Raw genomic sequence first — 7,500 nt, forward strand, 5'->3', positions numbered from 1 at the left:
ACTGGCCATTTTTGGCTGCACGAGCGAGCGGCGAGCGGCGGACAGCGAGCGAAGCGAGAGGCAGCACCGTCCCTGCTATACGAAAGCCCCATCCAGCCCTGTGCCACCCGGGGGGTTCCAGGGTGCTGAGATGGCTGACGTTTTGCTCCGCTCTCGACGGTCACCGCGCAATGCAAGAACAGGCCAAAAACTGGCCAAAACGGCCCAAAAACGGGCCAAAACTGGCCATTTTTGGCTGCACGAGCGAGCGGCGAGCGGCGGACAGCGAGCGAAGCGAGAGGCAGCACCGTCCCTGCTATACGAAAGCCCCATCCAGCCCTGTGCCACCCGGGGGGTTCCAGGGTGCTGAGATGGCTGACGTTTTGCTCCGCTCTCGACGGTCACCGCGCAATGCAAGAACAGGCCAAAAACTGGCCAAAACGGCCCAAAAACGGGCCAAAACTGGCCATTTTTGGCTGCGCGAGCGAGCGGCGAGCGGCGGACAGCGAGCGAAGCGAGAGGCAGCACCGTCCCTGCTATATACGAAAGCCCCATCCAGCCCTGTGCCACCCTGTCACGAACGGTCGTCGCGCACCCGCAACAACTCCGTTCAACGAACCGTTCGTCGCTCACACCCGCATGTACAGCTGCCCAACAGCATGTTTTCTCATGGTTTTGGGTCATTTTGCTTGTAAATATGTAAGTTCGAACAAGCTGCAGCGTTGCAAAGCGACCGCTCACCGAACCGAGCAAAACAGCCCCAAAACAGCCCAAAACGGCTTCGTTTTCGCGTGCCGCGGGAGGTGAGCGGAGTGCTGCCTCCGCTCACCAAAACGTCAGCCATCTCAGCACCCAGGAACCCCCCGGGTGGCACATGGCTGGATGGGGCTTCGGTTATATACCGGGCGTTGAACACTCTTTCGCAAGTTCGTACGTGACCTTTACGGGAACTTGGTGTTGCGTCCGGGACCAGGTGAGCGGCTGTTTGTGGGCTTGCAGCTGTTCGTTCATCCTTGAAAGCCTTGTTTTTCCCCCTCTCCCTCTTTTCTCTTGTGCACACAAGGTGTTCGACGAATTGCTTGTAAAGCTTTCCTTTTCGCGAGACTTCGGGACGTGTCCGTTGCTCGTTCTTTCGATCTAACTCTCTTTCTCTTTTACAGGTCCTTCGGGACCTGCGAGAGGTTACAAAGTGGGCTGATCCTTGCGGAGCAAGATCGCAAGGGCGAAGAGCGACTTAGGCAAGGCAAAGCTAAGTTCGCGTCTTTGCCGCACGGGTGACTCGCGACTTAGGCAACGCAAGCTAAGTTCGCGTCTTTGGCCGCAAGGGTGCCGCACGCCTTAGGCAATTCCAGCTAAGGTCGTGACATTGTGGTATCAGAGCGGGCAAGCTCTTCGATCGAACAGCGAACGAACTTCGCAACTTCGCCATGGCAAAGCATCGTGGCGAATCAAGCAAGACGGGGCAGGCCGGACCCTTGCCCCAAGCAGCCGCAGGTGGGCTGCATGTGCACACTCGCTCTCATGCTGTTGGAGCCGCTCATGAGGATCGCGGCAGCGAACAGGATGAGCGAGAAGTTGGCAACTCTCCGCGAGCGGAGGAAGCGCAATCTGGTGCGCTAACTGGGAAAAAGAGTCATAAGGAGAGACTCACGACGGCGGAAACCCGCCTGGATGTTCTTGAAGCGAGCATGGAGGAACTCTACCATGGCCAACAAAGACTTGTTGGGGTAGAGAGCTCGCAAGAGGAAGCGGAGTCCAGGATCGACAAGGTCGAGGCCCTAGTCGACCGACTGTCCGATGACACCAAGGACTCCGTGCTGCACTTACAAGACGTTGTCGCGGAACTCACGGCAAAGGTGGCTATGCTCACAAGAACGCTAAATGCGGGAGGAGGCAACACCCGCGTTGCACCGCCACAAAACTTGAGGGCACCTGAGCCCCATGGATACGGAGGGGCCAGAGATGCCAAGGAGCTCGAGAACTTTCTGTTCGACATGGAACAATACTTCCGAGCTACGAGGCCCGATTCTGAAGATACCAAAGTTTCTATAGCAACAATGTATCTGAATGGAGATGCGAAACTTTGGTGGCGAACTCGTTGGGAGGAGATCCAACAAGGTCGGTGTCGAGTCGACACATGGGAAGACTTGAAGCGGGAGTTGAGAACTCAGTTCCTACCGGAGAACACAGAGTTCGTCGCAAGAAGGAAGTTGAGACAACTCCGCCAAAGTACCACCATCCGAGACTATGTAAAGCAGTTTTCTGCACTGATGCTGGACATACAGGACATGTCCGAGAAGGACAAGTTGTTCAGTTTCCTTGATGGTTTGAAACCATGGGCTCAGCAAGAGCTGAATCGAAGGAATGTTACCGACGTGGTCGGGGCAATTGCAGCTGCAGAAAGGCTCACCGACTTCGTTTCCTCCGAAGACCCAGCGAGAAGGAAACAATCTTCAAGCAATCGCCCTCAAAAACATTCTCGAGGGAAGGAGCTCGGGGGCGAACAGAAGAAGAAGAGCTCCCACAAAGGGCCGAATCCAAAAGGCAAGGCCTCAAAACCTGGAGGATGCTTCTTGTGCGGAGGACCGCACATGGTAAGGGAGTGCCCACAGAAGCAGGCACTCAACGCTTTGACAGCTTCCATCCACCCTCCCCGATCGGACAAGGGCAAAGCTGTTGCCCTTAGCTCAAGCAGTTCTGAATCCAGCAGCGACGATGAAGAGTCGCAAGGACCCCGAATGGGAGCAATGCGTTTGTTGAACGCTATGCGGGGTCAAGTGGGGGAGAACACGAAGACGAAGGCACAAAAAGCAGGAAGTAGTGAACTGATGTATGTGGACATCAAGCTGAATGGCCAAACGACCCGTGCAATGGTGGACACGGGCGCTACCCACAACTTCATAGCCGATCGTGAAGCACAGCGACTTGGATTGACATTGGAGAAGAGCCCAAGCCGAATGAAAGCAGTGAACTCGGAGGCCAGGCGAATCTCCGGATTGGCAAAGGGAGTTCCCATCAGAATCGGGACTTGGAGCGGAACCACCAACATGATGGCCGTGCCACTAGACGACTTCCAAGTGATTCTTGGAATGGAGTTTATGCACGCGGCGAAGTTGGTGCCGATGCCATTCTTGAATTCCCTATGTATGATGGGAGGCGATGACCCCTGTGTGGTGCCCGTCTCTCGGAGAGGAACCAAGGAGCCCCAACATATTTCGGCATTACAATTGAAGAAAGGGGTGCGAAAGGGCGAACTAACATTCGTGGCTGCTATGAAGCTAGAGCCACTCAATGAAGAAGCCATTCAAGAACCTGCTGTGGTGGCCAACGTCCTGAAGGAGTTCAAAGACGTTATGCCACCTGAGTTGCCGAAGACTCTTCCGCCACGCAGAGGCGTGGATCACAGTATTGAGCTGGAGCCAGGAGTGAAGCCTCCAGCGAGACCACCCTATCGCATGCCCCCGCCAGAGTTGGCAGAACTCAGAAAGCAGTTAGGTGAACTGCTAAGCGGTGGTCTCATCCGCAGCTCAAAAGCACCTTTCGGAGCTCCAGTTCTCTTTCAGAAGAAACAAGATGGGAGTCTCCGATTATGCGTCGACTACCGAGCCCTCAACAAAGTAACAGTGAAGAACAAGTATCCCATCCCGCTCATCGCGGACTTGTTCGACCAATTGGGCAAGGCAAAGTATTTCTCAAAACTCGACCTTCGTTCGGGGTATTGGCAGGTGCGCATTGCTGAAGGCGATGAAGCAAAGACTACATGTGTGACCAGATATGGAGCGTTTGAGTTCTTGGTGATGCCTTTCGGCTTAACCAACGCTCCGGCAACATTCTGTACTCTCATGAACCAGCTATTCAAGGAGTATTTGGATAAGTTCGTGGTCGTCTACTTGGACGACATCGTCGTTTACAGCCAAACGCTCGAGGAGCACGTCAAGCACCTTCGGACGATTTTCAAGGTTCTCAGGGAGAACACTTTGTTCGTAAAAAGGGAGAAATGCTACTTTGCTCAAACTGAAATCCTGTTCTTGGGGCACCGAATCGGTGATGGCTCCATCCGGATGGACAAGTCGAAGGTGCAAGCAGTTGCGGAATGGCGAACTCCAAAGAAGGTGCCAGAGTTGAGATCCTTCCTTGGTTTCGTCAACTACTACCGACGCTTCATCGCGGGATATTCGAAGCGGGCAACTCCACTGACGGAGTTGCTGAAGAAGGAGCAGCCTTGGAAGTGGTCTGACAGATGTGAGATAGCATTCCAAGATCTAAAGGCTGCTGTTTTGGAAGAACCAGTGCTCAAATTGCCAAACTATGGAGAGCCCTTTGAAGTCCATACAGATGCTTCGGACTTTGCTATTGGTGGAGTACTCATGCAAGAAGGTCATCCGGTGGCCTACGAGAGCCGCAAACTCAACGAGACCGAGAGGCGGTATCCAGTGCATGAGAAGGAGATGACAGCGGTGATCCACTGCCTACGAGTTTGGCGACACTACCTCCTCGGGTCGCGATTTGTGCTGAGGACAGACAACATCGCCCTGAGTTATTTCCAAACTCAGAAGAAGCTCTCCCCAAAGCAAGCACGGTGGCAGGACTTCCTGGCTGAATTTGATATGGCAATGGAATATAAGCCCGGGAAGGCGAATGTCGTGGCCGATGCGCTGAGTCGGAAGGTGGAGTGCGTGAATGCTGCACAACTGGAGGGCAGAGGCCAAGCAAGTCAGTTACACTCAACCTTCCTTTCCCGAATCAGAGATGGACTGTATAGTGATCCCCAGGCAGTTATCCTGATGCAGCTCATCAAAGAAGGCAAGGCACGACGATTTTGGGTCCAGGAGGGACTTGTTTACACAAAAGGGAATAGGGTTTATGTTCCCCGAGTGGACAATCTAAGGCGTGAACTCTTGAAAGAGTGTCACGATTCCCTTTGGGCTGGACACCCCGGCATTCACAGAACGTTGGCTCTCGTGGAGAGGGCCTTCTACTGGCCAAAAATGGGGATTGATGTGGAGGAGTATGTTCGAACATGCCTTACTTGCCAACAAGACAAGGTGGAGCAGCGGAAGCCGGTGGGACTTTTGGAGCCGTTGCCCGTACCAGAAAGGCCTTGGGAGAGCATTTCCTTAGACTTCATATCAAGCTTGCCACCTGTAGGGGGACTTGGATCGATACTTGTAGTGGTCGATCGGTTTTCAAAGTATGCAACTTTCATTGCTGCTCCCCTACACTGTTCAGCTGAAGAGGCGGCCAGACTGATGATGAAGGGTGTAGTGAAGTATTGGGGAGTCCCACACAATATCATTAGTGATCGAGACGCTCGGTTTCTGGGACGGTTCTGGACCGAGCTATTCAAATTGTTGGGATCAAAGTTATACTTCTCTACAAGCCTCCACCCCCAGACGGATGGTCAGACTGAAAGAATAAATTCGCTCTTAGAGCAGTATCTCCGGCACTACGTGAGTGCCAATCAACGAGATTGGGTGAAGCTGTTGGACATCGCCCAATTCTCCTACAACTTGCAGCGGAGCTCTGCATCCAACAAGAGCCCCTTCGAAATTATCACAGGACAACAACCGTCGACTCCGCACACTATGGCTATTGGGTATACTGGGAGTAGTCCATCAGCCTACCATTTCGCAAAGGAGTGGCATCGAAATGCCGATATTGCGCGGGCTTACTTGGAGAAGGCGGCAAAACGGATGAAGAAGTGGGCAGATTTGGGAAGGCGACCACAGGAGTTCAAAGTTGGCGATTTGGTGTTGGTAAAGCTCCAACCAGCATCACTCCAATTCTTCAGGAAAAGAGTCCACAAAGGATTGGTGCGTAAGTATGAAGGGCCCTTCCCAATTATCAGCAGGGTAGGCAATGTTTCTTACAAGTTGCAGCTGCCGGCGTGGTTCAAAATTCACAACGTTCTTCACGCCAGCAACCTGAAGGCCTACCATTCAGATCCGCAAGACGCTTCTCGAAGTGTTCCAACTCGGCTACCTCCCATCACAGCCTCCTACGAGAAGCGAGTGGAAACCATTCTGGCGGATCGCAAGATAAAGCTACCCAACGGAGCGGAACAGACAGAGTACTTGGTGAAGTGGCGAAAGCTTCCCCGAACTGAAGCCAGTTGGGAGCCTGAAGACGCCCTGCGACATGAAGAAGAAGTCATCAACACCTACCAACAAGCGTCGACGAGGGCGTCGACAGTTTAAGTGGGGGAGAATGTCACGAACGGTCGTCGCGCACCCGCAACAACTCCGTTCAACGAACCGTTCGTCGCTCACACCCGCATGTACAGCTGCCCAACAGCATGTTTTCTCATGGTTTTGGGTCATTTTGCTTGTAAATATGTAAGTTCGAACAAGCTGCAGCGTTGCAAAGCGACCGCTCACCGAACCGAGCAAAACAGCCCCAAAACAGCCCAAAACGGCTTCGTTTTCGCGTGCCGCGGGAGGTGAGCGGAGTGCTGCCTCCGCTCACCAAAACGTCAGCCATCTCAGCACCCAGGAACCCCCCGGGTGGCACATGGCTGGATGGGGCTTCGGTTATATACCGGGCGTTGAACACTCTTTCGCAAGTTCGTACGTGACCTTTACGGGAACTTGGTGTTGCGTCCGGGACCAGGTGAGCGGCTGTTTGTGGGCTTGCAGCTGTTCGTTCATCCTTGAAAGCCTTGTTTTTCCCCCTCTCCCTCTTTTCTCTTGTGCACACAAGGTGTTCGACGAATTGCTTGTAAAGCTTTCCTTTTCGCGAGACTTCGGGACGTGTCCGTTGCTCGTTCTTTCGATCTAACTCTCTTTCTCTTTTACAGGTCCTTCGGGACCTGCGAGAGGTTACAAAGTGGGCTGATCCTTGCGGAGCAAGATCGCAAGGGCGAAGAGCGACTTAGGCAAGGCAAAGCTAAGTTCGCGTCTTTGCCGCACGGGTGACTCGCGACTTAGGCAACGCAAGCTAAGTTCGCGTCTTTGGCCGCAAGGGTGCCGCACGCCTTAGGCAATTCCAGCTAAGGTCGTGACAACCCGGGGGGTTCCAGGGTGCTGAGATGGCTGACGTTTTGCTCCGCTCACGACGGTCACCGCACCACGCAAGAACGGACCATAAACAGGCCAAAACAGCCCAAAAACGGGCCAAAACTGGTCATTTTTGGCTGCGCGAGCGAGCGGCGAGCGGCGAACAGCGAGCGAAGCGTGAGGCAGCACCGTCCCTGCTATACGAAAGCCCCATCCAGCCCTGTGCCACCCGGGGGGTTCCAGGGTGCTGAGATGGCTGACGTTTTGCTCCGCTCACGACGGTCACCGCGCCATGCAAGAACGGACCAAAAACAGGCCAAAACAGCCCAAAAACGGGCCAAAACTGGCCATTTTTGGCTGAGCGAGCGAGCGGTGAGCGGCGAACAGCGAGCGAAGCGAGAGGCAGCACCGTCCCTGCTATACGAAAGCCCCATCCAGCCCTGTGCCACCCGGGGGGTTCCAGGGTGCTGAGATGGCTGACGTTTTGCTCCGCTCACGACGGTCGCCGTGCCACGCAAGAACGGAC

This window comes from Musa acuminata, unplaced genomic scaffold (assembly GCF_036884655.1).
Source record: "Musa acuminata AAA Group cultivar baxijiao unplaced genomic scaffold, Cavendish_Baxijiao_AAA HiC_scaffold_85, whole genome shotgun sequence".
NCBI lineage: Eukaryota > Viridiplantae > Streptophyta > Magnoliopsida > Zingiberales > Musaceae > Musa > Musa acuminata.